Source organism: Mustela lutreola, chromosome 2 (assembly GCF_030435805.1).
Source record: "Mustela lutreola isolate mMusLut2 chromosome 2, mMusLut2.pri, whole genome shotgun sequence".
NCBI lineage: Eukaryota > Metazoa > Chordata > Mammalia > Carnivora > Mustelidae > Mustela > Mustela lutreola.
Genome location: NC_081291.1, coordinates 40,713,470 through 40,731,210, shown reverse-complemented (window position 1 = coordinate 40,731,210; position 17,741 = coordinate 40,713,470). Strand labels below are relative to the sequence as shown.

General features: G+C 43.7%; 1 long non-coding RNA gene and 1 other non-coding gene across 2 annotated transcripts in view; one reads left to right on the top strand and one right to left on the bottom strand.

Moving 5' to 3' along the window:
* Nucleotides 1-1,815: 1,815 nt before the first annotated feature.
* The window catches only part of LOC131824137 (uncharacterized), a 67,754-nt gene continuing 51,828 nt past the window's right edge, over nt 1,816-17,741 (bottom strand). The window contains exons 3-4 of the long non-coding RNA XR_009350761.1: nt 3,237-3,325; nt 1,816-2,113 (exon numbers count right to left, since the gene is read on the bottom strand). This is a non-coding gene — a long non-coding RNA (uncharacterized LOC131824137). The remainder of the gene's footprint in view (nt 2,114-3,236; nt 3,326-17,741) is intronic.
* Nucleotides 4,034-4,173, top strand: LOC131826104 (U4 spliceosomal RNA). Its single transcript, XR_009351413.1, has one exon. It is a non-coding gene; the product is annotated as a U4 spliceosomal RNA (small nuclear RNA).

The window sequence follows — 17,741 nt, the reverse complement described above, 5'->3', positions numbered from 1 at the left end:
AAATGAAATTACAGGTGTCATGTGTATGCGTGTGTGTATGCCCATGTAAAATAACTGTGTAGTGATGGATGGTAACTAAATTTATTATGGCAATCATTTTGCAATAAATATAAGTATTGAATCATTATGTTACACACGTGTAACTAATATGATATTATATATATATATCAATTATATCTCCAAAAAAGGAGAAAATCTCTGTATCTCCATGAGATGTGTGTTAACTAACATTCTCCTAGAGACCATCTAAACACAACTTTCACCCCTCACTGTGAATATCTCATACTTAGAAACACAACACTGACAAGAGTATTTCAGGAAGGAAGTAACTGCGACTTAAAACAGCTCAAGTCTTCGATGTCTGTCTTTCCATAGGAGAGTGGCGACATATTTCCTATGAGGGGAGACAGCACATTCTTTAAGGAAGTACCCTGGTGACCTCTTGGGGAAGAGAGGTGAGGATCCCAAACCTGAGACAGATCTGGAACGAAGAGTCAACAGAAAGAAGGAAGAAAGGAAGGGAGGAGGTGGGGGAAGGAGGGAGGGACTGGGAATTTCATAGGCAACCTGAAATAGAGGGAGGCTTACAGGAATACAAAAGAAGCAGGGAAGATATTAATCTTGCTCACAGAACCCTGTTCTCCTTCCCAGGCCTTCTCACAGTTGCGCTAGAATATGTGTGTGTCATGTGTTTCATCTCTCCTCCTGTCTCTCTCTCCCCCTCCATCCTAGACCAAAAGCCCTGTCGCATCATGTCTGTTTGCATCTACTGCTCACACGTGGTACACAGAACATGCTCAGTCCTATTTGTTGACCTAATAAGCAAACAGGAAGGCAGAAGGGCTTCACAGAAGTCAGAACCTGAGCGGGCAAGACCAGTGAGGTTTCCCCATGGTGATGGAAACCAAGGCACTGGTTTAAAAAAAAAAAAAAAAAAAAAAAAGTCCTATCTAATTCTTAATGTGTTCCCTATGCCCTTCTCTCTATCCACTATCCAATTCTGGAAATTGTTTCACATCCATCTACCTACCACTACCAAAGGTGGTAGGACCTTGGAGGATGAAGGAGGAGGTGGAATGAATCAATTCACGTACAAACAGCAAGAAGATAGGAGTTTCAGAATTCTGCCTCCTTTGGAAAAGTTAAGAGAAGGGTTGAATGGCAGAAGAACTCAAGGCTCAGTCTCTAGCTTCTTCAAACTCTAACAAGAGGCTAAGTAAGGTGTGGGCTCAAGGCAGTTGAGAAGGTTGGCAGACTTAAAGACAACATCCCCACTCCTCACCCAGGCCACTCTTGGGATAAATTAGAATTATAGCAAATCAAGTGGAAGGAGAAGTGTATTTCTGGCTCCCCAGCAACCAGCACACAGAAGTGGAATTGCCTGGGTAAATGTCACATTGAGCCCAGACTCAAACAAAGGGACTATAGCAGGCAGCCCCTCATGTCTTCTTTTTAGAATAAAGCACAAGCGATAAGAGCATCTTTCCCTATGGAGCCATCTGGGAAGTGGATGGGTCTGCATTCCACTATCAGCAAAAGGTATTGATTGGTACTTATGAAGTGCCCACATGCTCCTTGTGCTGGACAAAAGGCCCAGTCCCACTTATAAAAGCACTCACTCAATAAGAGTATCAACATTAATACAAATAACAAGAGTCGTCCCCCAATGACCATTAGACGTCACAATGGAGAAGAATCCTGATGTTTCAGAAAATAAGCCATTGTTGGTACAATCCCTTCCCAGAGTGACAGTTAAGTGGCTCAATATCCTCGTTTACAAGGACGCTGAAAACAAAAATGTTAAGATAGCTACTGAATAAAGTTTTTTTATTATTATTCTAAAAGACCCAATAACAAGCAGTATTTTGGCTTCCGTCCTTCAAGGGAGCAGTTATGTCTCCCCAGAGGTCACAGGTAGATCTTCACATTTTAAGTTCTCCTCTTAAGGACTTTCAACAGGAAGAAGCTTCCTCCAGAAGGCAGGGAAAATTTGGCTTTTCTGAATCTCTAAATGTGTGGCAGCAGAAAATGAGGAAGGTGGTGGTGTACAGGGCTGGGCTGCATGGACCACCTTGGCCATCCACACTCAGCTGCTTGAGGGGGCTTGTGACATCTGAAGAAAAACAAAACCAAAAACCAATTGCTCAGAGATTGGTTCCTGAACTGTAAGTCATTTCTAGGAATAACTTCCCATTAATCCCAGAAAACATTTATATCTACGAAGTTTGAACAGCTCTTCCATCAATTTATTCGGGATTTATAATCAGGGAGCTGTCATTTTCCAACAAGAAGATGATATGCTCGTTGATTCCATTTCTCTTTCTGGCACACGAGGAAATGGTGAGTAATGCTCCTTCCCCCTTGGGGAATGAATCAATGGTGGCAGAAACACACCCTGAGCCTCACAATGGAGAACCCTGGTGTTCTGCTTGTCATCCTCTTCTCTGCCAGCTGATCAATGACAATATGTAAATGTGCATCCAAGACAACCCGCCCTGTCTGCCAGCATTACAGGAGCCCCTCCCTCCGGGTCCTTTTGTGCATCTGTGACAGAAGAGCTTGATGTACGGTCTCCCTGACGCGCTCCATCTCATTAGAGGACAATCCTTTGCTCAGTTCTTAATGGACTTTACAAATTGGTCGTCCTCCCTCTGGTGCAAGATTATTATAATTTTATTATTCATTCCAGGAATTAGTTGCCAAAAATGACAACATGATCAGTACCACTGACAGATACGAGGAACATCTCCCATGACATCTTAGGAAGGGGACCATCTGAAATAATGTTTGATCTTTAATTAGGAAGAAATGATTTGCCACTTTTCAGCAGAAGTGGGAAACTACAGCATATGTGCCCTCCGCTCCGAGAAGCCGGCAGCATCCCCATCCCCCAGTGCTAAAGGCAAAAATTAAGCAAACTAATACACGCTAAACAGAGGCCTCGCTGTGCCAGCTGGAATGTGCAACTCAGATGTTAGTCGCCATCAACCTCAAATTCTACATCGGGAATTAGAAGATCTAGACTCAGATCTGTGGTCTGACACCAACCTCCTCTGGTGCCAGTTTTCTCATAAATAAGATGGATAAAACAATGTCATTCAATCATTTCATTTCTAAAACTTAGTCTATGGCTGAGATTTTTTGGTTGCCAGCATGGCAACCATTCACTTCTTTCTTCTACTCTATTGGCAGATTCTACCCCAACCCAGCAGAGACTGAAAATGCCAGATACTCACTTTCTCAGCCCTCTGTGCAGCTAGGGACAGCTGTGTGATATAGTTCCATCAATGAAACATAAGTGGACATTCCAGGGACCAGCCAGGATCTGGAGTTCAAAAAGAGAGAGAGAGCATGGGAGATGGATGAGCAAGTAAGGCATGCACTTCTTCTCCCTTCTTCCAACTCCGGAAGTATGGACTTGGGATGTGAAAGTATGGACTTGGGATGTGGACTTAGGGGTGGTGGTGGCCATGTTTAAACCAGGAAGGGAAGGACCAGACACTTGCAGAGACAATCACCCAGAGCCATGGCATTCTGGGCCAACAGAGAACCAACTCTGGAATTCTATACCTCTCAACGTCTTATTAGGAGAAGAAAATTAAGTCCAAACTAAGGAAACCACTCTTGGGTGCCATTTTATTTCTTGCATCTCAAAGCATCCCAGAAGCATCCCAGAAGAATTGTTATTCTGTCTTATGCTGTGTTACCTTTTTTTGTCTGTTTGTTTTTTCCATATTTTATGCCACTGATGGCAGCTGTCTACCATGGTCTGTTGGATGTTAGACTGGCCACAAGTGAAGGCCCACAGGACCCCTAGGAAGGGTTGGTGGCAACACCTGATCCCTTCACAGACCCCGATCCTGAGGTAGGATGGGGAATTTGCTTTCCTATGTCCTCGCATTGATTTGCTCCACCTCTGTGGTCTTCCAGTCTTGCCAATAACTCAATTAGAGCCTCCAAATGCTGAGATTCTCCCCAATTCTCTGCCTTTAGATTACAGTTTTACCCTCTGATTAAAAAAAAAAAAAATCCAAGTTTTGCACAGTGGCAGTATCGTAGTCAATGAGGTTTATCCAAGGCGCGATTATTGTTAATTGAAAAAAAAAAAAAAATCCGGGAAGAAATAGCCTTAGAGACGATGCTAGATCTTAATATATTATTATTTTATCAAATAACATTAGCCAAATATTACCAAAGAGGAGACATTGAGGTCAACTGCAAGACATTTTTAAACGTTATTCTTAGGTGCCTCATTAGTGCAGTAGGTAGCACGTCAGTCTCATAAACGTTATTCTTTGGGCCATCTCACAACTTTTAAGACACAACCCGGGACCTAAGATATGCAGAGATTGTTCGAAGGGATTCAGTGTCCTACTTTACCGCTGGATGGCAGAGAACCATGACTTTTACTGGCTAAACGCCCTTTAAAATGCTGAATGAGCAAACTTTTTCTTAAAAATGAACAGCACCCCTCTGTAAAACTCAGACAAAGGGGCCGTTGTAACCTAATTTCAATGTAATTTTCACTTGCTCTGTGAGAGCAGGAGCAGCTCCGTGGCAGACCTCGTTTCTGATGAGTTTCAGAGAGCTAAGGGGACAGTTAGAGCTGAATTTACGGTCACCAGACACTGCCAGAGCTCTCTGCTCTGTACCAAAGCTATGAAGGCTTGAAGCAAATGTCACTATGACAACCATTTATGCGGCTAAAATGGAAAAGTAAGATTTGATGGGAGGGGGAAAAATGCATGCACCTATAATTCTAAAATATATGGCGAGTTTTATGTTTGTTTGTTTTTTTAAGGCCAAGCCCAGCACCTGCCCCCTCCCCACCCCGCCCTCAGATGTGTGTGTGTGAATAAAAGGGGCCATAATGAAACCATGAATAATAAGTACAGGGCTTCAGAAATAATACCACAGGGTCTCCAAATATTCTAATTTAAAATCCACCAGCAACATACCCATGTGTCCCAGCTAGCCGCCCTTCACGGGAAATTCATGTGCTCTTCCCCACGGTTTATCCCTCGCCCCTTCTGAAATATGTTCTGCCAAAACCCCCACAGCAAAATATTCAAAGAGTTTGAACGCTGCCTTTTTTAAAACAACAGGTAGAACGAGTAATGAGTTCTTTCGATGTGTGCTTGGCCAAGTCTGTTAACGACAAACCCCAAAACGCCTCTGGGGAGTTGATACGCTCAGAAGCCCCGTGCCAGTTAGCTCCCTTCTTCTAGAAACCCTGAAAAATGTCACTGAGAAAAACAAAACAAAACAAAACCCATGTAAGGGAAAACCAAGGCCTTCATGTCCAGGGCTCCCTCTGTCATTCTCTTGGCCTGAGTTTCAGATGCCCACGTCTTCAGAAAGACGAGAGCCTGCCCTAGGCGAAGGATGCTTCTTTAAAAAGGGAGAAAAACAGTTGTTAAGCAGGTTTTAATGTCACCTGCGCAATCCCCAGTCTCTGCAGCATGAGAGTTCAAATGAAATTCCATTTCTACCTGAATTACGCGGGCTCTGCTCCCCCCACTTCCAAAGCTCTCACTATTCAAAGGAATCCCTTTGATGTCTCTTTCCATTTCAGTGTCCTGGCTGGTGTCTGCAGGATGGAGGAACCCCACCAGCACGACACACACCCCATCCCCCACCGCAGCAGCCCCAACCCTCCTCAAGAAGGCTGCTCCTCTGCCTGCCGGACAACTTCGTTTGGATGCCGGAAGATCCAAGCCCCTTGAGGGACCACACAGCACTGAGCTCCCTCCGTCCTTGTTCCAAAGCCACAGTGGGTTCTGAGCAAAAAGGAAAACATGAGTCTTGTTTTGTTACCAAGGCCCAGAGCGGCCAACCTTGTGTTCTGAATCTTAAAAGTCCCTCAGAAAAACAATGTCAGGGTTGCCTGGGTGGCTCAGTCGGTTAAGCATCTGCCTTCAGCTCAGGTCATGATCCCAGGGTCCTGGGATCAAATCCTGCATCAGCCTCCTTGCTCAGCAGGAAACCTGTTTCTCCCTCTGCCTCTCCCCCTTGCTCATGCTTCTCTCACTTACTTTCTCTCTCAAACAAATAAATACAATTTTTAAAGGAAATAAAAAAGAAAGGAAAAGAAATTCAGAGAGCTACCACAGGCAGTCTCAGTTTCAAGGTCAGACTTCGTAGCAGAGTTTGAAGTGGAAAAGAATTCTTCTATCTTCTTCCCACCTCCAGGGTGACCAAGCACTGGACTTCCTCCCCAAGCTGTGGTCTGTACTCCCATATAATTATCAAGAGCCACCTCTCGGGGTATCAGCTCTCTGCTTGTCTGTGGAAAAGTCTCCCACCGCGAGCAGCCATGTTCCCCTATGAGGTTCTTTCCTGACTACAACCAGTCAGACTTGGGAAGACCGCTGAACCAAACTGGTTGATTCATATTCTCTCTCTCTCTCTCCCTCTCTCTGTCTAACCTGGGAGACAATGGTAATGAAGACACCACCATCAACATTCCCAACTGTGGTTATGGTAAGAAAGTCTTTAAGGTTGCGGGGGAAGCTCTCTGGTCCTCTGTCCATGGATGTGAGCTGAGAGTTTGAAGGTCTGTGCTTGTCACTCCATTTCTGTGAGAGTCCCCATGTCCTTGTGGAAATCCACCTCACAATGCAGTCCTAAGAGTCATCGTGACAGCCATCACAGTCAAGGGCAGAAGTGACTTGGCCCCCTCAGTCCTTGCCTCAGCAGGGGTTTCACCACAAAGCTGATGACTCATGAGGCCACAGGGTGCCACGATCAACAGCAGTGCCTTTTCCATTAGGAAGACTCAACACTGTGCTCAAGTCTGAGGACCCCATGGGCAAATCCCCAAACCCATCTTAGAGTACTAGCATCCTAACAATGCTTCTGGCGCCGACTTCCACATCATTCAGGATCCGGGCAGGAGATAGGAACCATACCAATGTTTTCTAGTTTGTTCGAAAGAGAGAATTTAATAAATAATAGGGTTAGCTAGGGATAAGATTGTTAAATTTACAGAAAACAAAAAGAAGACACTAAGCTATCACATAGGGAGACAGTTATCACTGCCAGGAAGTCAGGAACCCAGGGCAGAGGTTGGAATGATTGGAGCTCAGAATCCTAGAGAACATTTTCTGCCGAGCTGAAATTTGGATGTCTGAGAAGGAGGTGCTGCCAGGCAGGTGCCGTTAGCTCAGAGCTTAGAGGAGGGACTCCCCCAGGGGCAGGACCCAGTCCTCTGAGGAGAGGCCACTGGCCTCCAGTTCTGGTGTTGGAGCAGGCAGAATGTGGCCAGGTCTGCTGGCCCAACAGCAGACGAATTCCATTGCCGTGGTGGGATGGAGAAGCATTACTGCAGTGATGTTCGCAGCAACAAAACATCTCCCAGGATCCTCTAGTTCCTCATCCTGGCAGAGCCTTCCAGGAAGCAGTTGGCCCAAGCAGAAATGTGGCTTGTAGTAGCCCAGCCACAGCATCACAAAGCAGAACAGAGGAGGGAGATTTGGGAGCTGAGAGACAGTAGCTTAATTACTGATGAGATCATTATGTTTATCCATAGGGAACAAGGGTTTTAAAAGGTAGAGGTGAGATAGGACGGAGTGTTCTGGCTGAGAGAACAGCATAAGCAAAAACAGAGACGCAGGGAACAGTTGTTGGGTGAACGTGGCTGGTGCATGGGGCTCCTGAGAGCGGAAGACAGACAAAAGACAAAGGGAGGAGAGAAGTGGAAAAGTGCACAGCTGTCCTGTTGTGGGGGGTCCTGGGGAGCACACTGGGAAGTCAGGACATTTTCCTATAGTCATTTGGAACCCAACAAACACTTTCTTATTTTATTTATTTATTTATTTGACAGAGAGAGAGAGAGAGAGATCGCAAGAAGGCAGAGAGAGAGGGGGAAGCAGGCTCTCTGCTAAGCAGGGAGCCCGATGTGGGGCTCGATCCCAGGACCCTGAGGCCATGACCTGAGCTGAAGGCAGAGGCTTTTACCCACTGAGCCACCCAGGTGCCCCTCCAACAAACATTTTTAATCAGGAAACTAAAATAACCAAAGATAGGTTTTATGACCCCAGCAGTGTAGAGACAGGAATTATCACTCTTTTTCATCTTCACAAATTGCCACCGAAGCAGGCAGAAGATGGCTTTATTTTAGCACATCAACCCTTCTGCTTAAGTTTTCCAGGACAAAATACAGTGCTCAAATGAATACCTTTTTTTTTTTTTTTTTAAGATTTTATTTATTTGAGACAGAGAGTGAGCAAGAGAGCACGCATGAGTCGGGGAGGAACAGAGGGAGAAGCAGACACCCCGCTGAGCAGGGAACCCAATTTGGGACTCGATCCCAAAACCCTGAGGCCATGACCTGAGCTGAAGGCAGAGGCTTCACCAGCTGAGCCACCCAGATGCCTCTCAAATGAATACTTTTTAAACGGAGGCTGGTAGGAGGAGAACAGGGTTTTGTTTTGTTTTTTGCCCAAAATGTCCTTGCCCTCCTTTGGCTAGATTCCAGGTTTAAAACCGCAGATTTGTTTGTCCACTACAAAGGGAAAGATAGTTCCTTTATACAGGAGGAACCTGGCAAACAACAATTTACAGGAATTGCGATCAAAGAAAACATCACCTACGATAAGACATACCAACGTTACGAACTCCTGCCCGTCAGTCACTGAGGAAAACCCAGTAGTTTTGTGGCTGAAAGTGCATAACCTCAGACCAATCATGAGAAAACATTGGACAAACCCAAATTAAGGTCCATTTATAAAATAGTAACTGGCCTGTCCTCTTCCAAAGTGTTAAGGTCACGAAGAAGGGGAATGGTAGGGCATTCGAGAAAAAGTGGTGAATTTCACATAAGGACCACAGTGTAGTTGAGAATGCTGTATCAATCGCAATTTCCTCTTCTTGATAATCACACCAAGGTTGTATGCCATGTCATGATTGGGGCAAGGAGAGAAAGAGATCTAAGAGAATTACCTCACTTACTTGTACAACTTTTCAGTACATCTAAACTGAATTCAAAATAAAAGTTTTTTCTAAAATGCACAGATTTATTTACATGGCCTGGAGTCCCCCAGATTTCCAGCCATAACCATCACAATACGGGTTGAGTAAACAGATGATTCCAAAGTGCCTTTTCTGGAAAACAAAGACCATGAGACTTTCAGGCACAGCACATCAGCAGATGGGATGTTACTTGGCAGAGCACTGGGTGAGAAATATTTCACAATGGGCACAATGAAAGAGGTGAGAGGTTACCAAAGACCAACACTGTCTGCTTCCTAATAGAGTCAGGGACCAGCCCAGTTTACAAGATGGAGTCATAAGCCTCCTGCAACCAACCCACACCTGCTCCCAGGACCAATGCATCAGTCATCCTCACCTCTTCCCTCACATCCAAATAAATCAGTCATCAGGACGTGTTGACGCTATCTTGGTATTCTCTAACCCACCACCGCCTCTTCCATTCAACAATGGTCTATTGCTCTCTTGTAAGATGACCAAAGCCAATTTGGCCATTCACAGTTGCCAAACTTCCCTACTGAATCTGGAGAACCTCCAATGTTTAGAGGCAATTTCGAGCTGTATTTTTCCTCAACCCCCTCTTCCCACCTGAGCAGTATGTCACACGTAAGCAAGTCTCAGGCTGAAGGTCACCACACCTACAAAGAGTTCTGAGCAAGCAGGTCCTAGAGAATCAAACCATCTGGGCCTGGCCCAAGCCAGGCCTCCATTCTCAGGTTTTCAGGTTTTTGATAAAGCGCGTTGCACAGAAGTTTCATCCTGAGGTAACAACGTGTTCCAAAGCGAGGTTCACCTCTCATTTAGTCAATTTAGGCAACAGAGTCTTCCCTGGAGAAGAGAGACTAGGATCCTTCAGAGTTCTGGGCCTATGTTAACTTTATTCTTCAACCCTGGCAGAGATTCTTTGCTTGAGCAAACTTGGGGTCCTGAACCTTCTCCCAGGCCCATCTGCACACATCGTCATAAAATCTGGTTTTAGCAAGAACCCTGAGAAGTCAGTTGAATCAGAACGCCTCTACCTTTGACAACTGATCATTCTCGATATCTCATCATGTTCTTCATCCCCAGTGTCCCGCAGGTGATGTCTGACCACCTGGCCTGTCTTCAATAAGAATCCTGTTAGACTGGTTTAGCCAAAACTCCTTCTTACCCCCCATGTTCCCTCTTAGTAATTTTCCATCCACTAGCCCTCATTCTGCTCCTTTGCTATAAATTCCCACTTGTCTGTGCTGTATTGGGAGTTGGATCCAGTCTCTCTCTCCCCCAGTGTAAAATCCAATTACAGTGCTCTCTGCACCTATCTGGATGGTCCTAGATAAAGTCTGCCTTACCATCTTTAACAAGTGTCATAAATCATTTTTTCTGTAACAACTCCATTTGTGCAAGGGCAGATTCTAACCAATGGATATCTTGAACACCATTTATTTCACCAATAACATTTATTTCTAACATCCCTTATGTTTAATTAGCAGACAGTGATATCTGATGGCAGCCCTGGAAAATTGGTCCCTGATTAATCCAAATGTTAACTACTCCTAAAGTAAAATTTAAAGTTGACTTATACCTACAAAGAGAGATATATCAAATTGTCGATATTCATGCATTTTTAATAAATGGCAGACTATTTAACAAGTTCTATGTTCTGGTAAGTTCTGGGGACAACTGATGAGCTCAAAGAGACACAGACCCTATCCACAAAGAGCTTATAGTTCAACGGGGCAAGGAAGACAACACTCACACAGCTATTTTTCTGCCAAAAAATAGCTCATTCGCCAGAGATGCATGCTCAAAAGAAGTGAACAGCATTCTAGGAGTAGCGCAAACGAAGAATATGGCATTGTGCAAGGAATCAAGGCAGGCTTTTTTGAGAATGTGATAAATGAGCAGAGATCTGAAAGATTAAAAATTCCAGGTGAAGGTGGTAGAAAAGGGGCACAGGGAACAGTCTGCCAAGTGCTCTACAAAGACCTGGTGGCAGGAAGGAGGACAGAAGGAATGCCGGTGTGACCTGAACTTGAGACTAGTTGGTCCTAGCTGGCTGCCCATCTCTGCTGTCATTCCCCACCTACCCCCACTGCATACACTCGTCATGTGCACACCACATTTCATCGTGATGTGATCCTACTCCGGTAGAGCATGCTAACTTGCTTTTCCAGCCAGCGGCTCTATGAATTTTAGAACCCCTTAATATTCTTTGTTGAAAACTCTCAAACATCACCATCTCTAAGACATCCCTTCTTCTCCCAGCCTTGTAGCCCCTTATTCAGCCTTACGATTAATGCACTTTGGTCGACCAGCCATTACATTATAGATTTGTATGAGTTCTTGTCTGTTTCCTCAGTGGACTATCAAATCCTGGAAGACAGGCATCTTTTTCTGCTGGAAATACACCATATCCCTAGTGCATAAACAGAATACAGAGTACAGGGTGTCTACCCAAACAGCTGAAGGAAAGAAGGAGATGCCAAAAGAAGGACAGACAAGACATTTTGACCACCAATGTGTGAATTAAGACTGCAGGCACTGCAGGCTAGCTGCCAAAGCATTGCTTCCAGCTCAGCACTTGGTCCACTGCCCAGCCTCCTCAAGCCTCAGTTTTATCTTCTGAAAATGGGAGTAAGATGACCAACCTCAAAAGACTTTTGGCAGGAATAAAATGAACTAATCTATGTAAGACTCTCAACACCCAGAAAGGAATAAACACTCAATCGCATGTAAGTTATTATTAAACAAGTTTTACTGAGCCTTTCCTTAAATCCAGTTCAGGGAGAATTATAACAAGATCTCAGCACACAATGAATTTCTTCCCAAGATGTCTAGAATAACAATGTCTAAGAACGCTGATGCAGCTGACTTTGCTTTACAAGCTGGGAAGCCTTCTTGTGATTCTAATACCTTCTTTAAAAAAATTCCTAGGACGATGAGGTAGTGTGGAAGGTGAAATTCATTTGGATGCCCAGGAGTTCTCGTTCTGTGATCCTCTGCTGAAGACGCTGGTTTTCCCAGCCAGAAATGTTCACCCTTGATCATCTTCAATCTGCTTAACTCACATTAAATCTTCTCATCATGGGGATGTTATAAACCACACCTCAATTTGCTGATTAGGAATCTATTTGATTTCATCACCTTTTCTATAATTACACCCTCTCTGTCCTGTAAGGAGATCTTATTCAACATGTGACAACAAGTTCAAGAGCATGCATTTATACTTCAAACTCCCTTTAATGGAATTTCAATAGCAAAGGCAATGAACACCTCAGAAGTTCATTTCTAATTTTTAACATTATAGCAACTGGTATAAATTATGAGCATCAGAAGAAATAATAAACACGCAAGATGAAAAATGAAAAACTGTACCCTGCCTATAGTACTTAGATTTTTTTAAAAAAGCAAAAAAAAGTACTTTGATGTACAGAAAAAATCAATAATAACATCTTTTAAAAAAAAAAAGATCTGGTGTAAAATTTGATTCCAATAGCCTTCTTGGCAAAGAGATTTCCTGTTACTATTTAAATGCAAATGAGTTGTGAAGGTTGTGTCAAAAATATTTAGCTCAAAACCAGACCCAATACACCAAGAAAGACAGAGAACAAAGCCCAACCAAGGAAATGGAAATAAAAATGTTTGAGTTTCCAGATTTTGATAACTTTATGCATCTAGAAACAGAGGGAAGTGATAAATGGGTACAATTAAGATACTCTATCTGCCATCTATTAAATACTGTGTGACATGCAACTGTATGGATTTCTAGCTTAACCAATCACAAATTTAATCCGAACATTTACCACTTTGTCTTGATGATGCTTTGGAGAATTCAGCTATTGATTAAAACCTATTTATGTGTCCTTTCACAACAATCCATTTTAAGAGCCTTTGATTTTTTTTTCAAAGAAGAAGAAAAAGCACATTTAATTGTGGCCTCAAAGTCCTAACGAGAAACATAAGCTTGAAATCATATCTCTGTTCCAATCCACTGAAGCAGACATGCAATTTAAAAGAATTTAAAAGAATTAATCACAGCTGCGATAATGCAGCCTACAGAGACTTTCACTTAACCAAATATTAATGCAATTTATTCAGCTAATTCTACTTGTTTGAAAGGGAAAAGTCCATGTAGAGTCACAATAGAAGATGAACACTAGAATTTATTCAAGAATAAAAACAAGAATAACAATAGCAACACCCATTTATTGGGCCCCAACTTGGTGCCAGGCCCCGGGCTCAGAGCTTCAAGTGCATAATCTGATTTAGCTAAGAAAACCCCATTATGTAAAGATATTGTGATTAAGGGGCACCTGGGTGGCTCAGTCAGTTAAGCATCTGCCTTCGGCTCAGGTCATGACCCCAGGTCCCTGGGCAGAGCCCTGGGTCAGGCTCCCTGCTTAGCGGGGCGTCTCCTTCTCCGTCTCCCTCGGTCCTTCCACCCTGCTCATTTTCTCACTCTCTTTCAGATAAATATATAAAAATCTTTTTTAAAAAAATTTTTTTAAAAGATATGGTGATCAAGTGGATTTTTGTCCCTCTCTCCCTTTTCCATGTGAGGTTCCATACTTCCCACTACAGTAGACATCTATGTTCTGCCTATCTGAAGCAGGCTTGGCCAGGTGACTCGCTTTGCTACCAGGCATGGTGCCCTGAGAGGCCTTCAATGGACGTGCACCGTTTGCCTTGGCCTCTTCTGCCTTCTTCCAGGAGAACATGCCCCAGGTAGCTGCCAGGGCCAGAATGATATAGGCACAAGGAGCAGATCTGAACCCAGCTGGCCTCGTGTCTGGGTGAACTACAACCAACACACAGGCCCATGGGCAGGAAAAATAAATATTTTCCACTGTAAGTGGCCGATATTTTTGGATTGTTTAACATATGGTCTCACTGTGTATTAAACTGGCTAATTGCGTGTATCTGTTGTCAAGGGCTGAAGCAAACCACAAACTAGGTGCCACAGACTAGGTGACTTAAATGACAGAAATTTGCTGTCTCAACCATTCTAGAGTCTCTACGTCCAAAATCAAGGGGTCCACAGGGATGGTTCCTTCTGAAGTCTGTGGGAGAAGGGAGAAGGCCTCTCAACTTGGCCGACACACAGCTGTGCTCTCCATCTCTTCCCCGACCGTCCCTCTCTGTGTGTTTCTATGTCCAGATTACCCCTCTTGAGAAGGTCACCAGTCATATGGGATTAGACCCCACTCTGATAACCTCACTTGAACTTGATTACCTCTGTAAAAATGCTGTCTTCAACTAAGGTCACATTCTGAGGTACTGGGGGTTAAGACTTCAATATGTGAATTTGGAAGGGACATAATTCAACTCATAACATTTAGGTACTATTTTTAATATCAAGTGTATAGACGTAGAAAATGAGTTTCAGAACAAGCAACTTTTCCAAGACCACAGAGCAAACAGATGATGAACTAAGCCAGAGCCTAGACTTCGGACAGCACCTTAGTTATTAAGCCTTCCACTTTCCTGCCTATCCACCACTTTGCACAGAATGCCCAGAGTGAATTTTTTTTAAACCGATGTCTTTATCCATGATTGTCACACAAACACATGTACACACTGCTTACATACGTGCTTTCTCTTTTCTTTTTTTTTTTTTAACAGAAATACAGGGACTCTCCCCAAACCCTTAAAATGGAAGAACTTCTAGAATGCAAGCTGCTTCATTCGTTCAATACTTCCAGAAGACCGACTATGAGTCAGCCTCTCCAGGGAGCAACAATGAACAAAAAACATCTTGTCTCCTGCCCAAATGGAGCTCACAGAGGGTAATCGATGGATCAAAACAATACATACCTTACTCTGAAATCACACCTGTGATCGCTATGACAAGAGGAAATTATAGGGTTCCACTAGAGGGTAAAAGTCAACAATTACGACTTAGTCTGAGATGCCCAGAGCAAGCTAAGAAAACAAGAAATGAGCAGAAATCTCAAGCAAGGAGGAACCCCATAGGAAAAAGCACAGGAGAAGAACATTCTGGAGAGTGAGGAAACCGCACATTCAAAGACACAGTGGCCAAAGGTATCCCAGAAGTCCAGAGCATACCCAGTCATAAGTTGCAAAGGGAAGTGGTGGAAGACACATCTGGTGAGGTAGATACTATCCATTGGGATCTACTCAGCTATCCCGGGCAGGAGGGACTATTAACAGCCTCATCTTCAGACGTTTCCCCAAGGCCAGCCAGTTGATACATGGTCAAGCAGAGACTCAAACCCAAGCATGTTTGGCCATGGAAGCCGAGTGTTAACCACCACACTGCACTGCCCCTCAAAGCAAAAGAAAGTACTCTTTCTTCAGTGGAAAAGCTACTAGTCTTATCAACAATGCCTCTATTACGGAGCTGCTGCTTTCTGGCTTAAATCCATCTTGTGACTACTGATTTGGTGGTGTTTACACTACCTTATTTTCTAATTTCCTTGTGCAAAATGTACTGAAATTTATAAAACTGCCATTTCTGTAAGTTGAAAGATGGCCAACTACTAGCCATTTCACACATTACCTCATATACTAATGCAAGTAAAAGATGTGAGCTGTTGAGTTAATAATCATCAAATGAATAGGTATGGCATCGCCATCTAGATGAGGAAGCGGAATATTCACAGAGACTGGGAAGACCGCCAAGATTCCCTTCCCAAAGTTGTGTGTCCAGGGACATGCCGCGGGGCTGAAGGAGATGGGGGTGCCCCCCTCCCCAAGCTGCAGACATGAAGGGGGCTGTTCCTTCTCAAAGTGACCCACTTTAAGTACGCCAGGCACACTTTGCAGGTGTCTGCTCTGATAGAACAATTCTCGACCCAAGGAAAGGAAGAGAGCTAGACAAAATATCTCAACAACTCCCACAGTGCTTTGCTCCCAGATCATTTAGAGCAATTTATCACAGTTTTTTCACAAGACAGTTCTGAGTCTTAATGAACTCTAGGGAGGAACTTCTGCCCACTGCCCTCCTTCCTCAGAGCAACCCCCAACTTCCAGCCCCACCAGCCAAGTGAATTGCCTCATGGCCCGCTGTCCCTGAGCCCATGACCGCCGAGAGGGGAGAACCTGGATTGATGTTCCCTGCAGTCACTAGTCTTTGTGAGGCTGCGCTTTCTCTGGGGCAGGTAAATTCTTGGCCACAGACCCAGCTTGACAGCCCGGTAGGTATCCAATGGTTGACAGCAGCTCTCAGCTAAGGCACACTGGAGGTTGGTTTCCAAGACAGCTTAAACACAATTAACTTTTCATTTGACGCAGCCTGCCTCTCTCTGCTCCTAATGTTCCCTTAGGACCCGAGATCCAATAAAGTCCAGCCTGCGACTGAAAAAACCAGGCAGAGAAAGTGACCAAATATTGTTCAACACTACATTACAAACCTATGGGAAAGGAGTTTAATTAAAGACCACAACAATTCTTCGGGGAAATGTTTCTTTTATTAACCATTCCTGCCGAACAAAGCAGCTTTAAACAAACCCTAACTGCTTGAAAATTGTGTATGCCTGAGATATATTTTTTTTTCTTCTTAATCTGTTCTGCTTTTTGGTTATTTGGTCATTAGGAAAATCAGAAGTGTCTTGGACCCAAGAAATCCAATTTGAGTGAGCTCATTCCACATTTATAAATATGAGCAGATGACATTTAAAACACACAAACCAGTAGGGACAGTTCTAAGTGTGAAATTGTTGTTCAACATAAAGTATTACCATAAATATATAAAGGAGCTATTTGTGGACCAACTAACAAGTTCAAGGCATTTCAGTGAAATCTATGCACAGCCTGAATGTGGATACGACATTTATAAACATAGAGGAAATGCAATTCTTTTACGCTCTAGTGTAATAAAACCACTAGTTAGTGTCACTGATATGATAGCCCCAATTGCAGAAGAGTGAAAAAGCAGAAATCAAAATGGAAGAACCACATCTAATGGAACAATGAAATTAGATTTTAAAGTATTATTGGAAAAGAGGAAATACCACCGAGGAGCAAAGACATGAGTGTATGAATTTTTTAAAACTCAACGAAAGTCAGAGGACATCTACATTTAAACCTGACCCATGAAGACATGAGAATATTCCAAGGCCATGCATTAAGTCAGAGGCACATCTCGTGTGGAGACATGCTCTTGAAGATGTGTAGGACAAAGAGAACAGCCCTTGGGAAAGTGAGTTTGCTTTTCTCAACAATGCCATGAAAATATGCAAAGAAACGAACATTCTGTAAACATAGAAATTATTAAGCATGGACTACAAAATTCTACCACCAACATCTTCATTCCCAATGAATGCACTTGTTTGTAAATTCTGCACATAATAGGACCCTCTATCTAGGCATATCTTCTCCAGAAGACCTTTCTTTTGCGTGCGTTAGATGTGGCAAATTTTGTTTTCCCAACATCCCTCATCCCCCACACTCTTTTTTCAGTGAAACCATGCAATACCCTATTGGGTGGTGGAACCTATTTCCATGGCCCCTTGAATCAGGGCAGCCCCAGATGCACAGGCTAGGGCTGGGCCAAGGATATTTAAGTGAGCCCATGGCTTCCGGTTTCTGCCTCTTGACAGTTAGCTGCTATTAAAAAGTACAATTGCATGAACACCACCAGGCTGCGAGTAGCCAAGCCATATGGAGAGGCCTACAAGGGCACAGACAGACAGGCCAAGGAACATTGCTGGCAGCAGACATATAATTAAAGAGGCCATCTTGGAAGTGGAGTCCCCATAGTATAGCTGGAGGCCTGCAGCTCAGACCCCTACCACCCCCACCAAGTC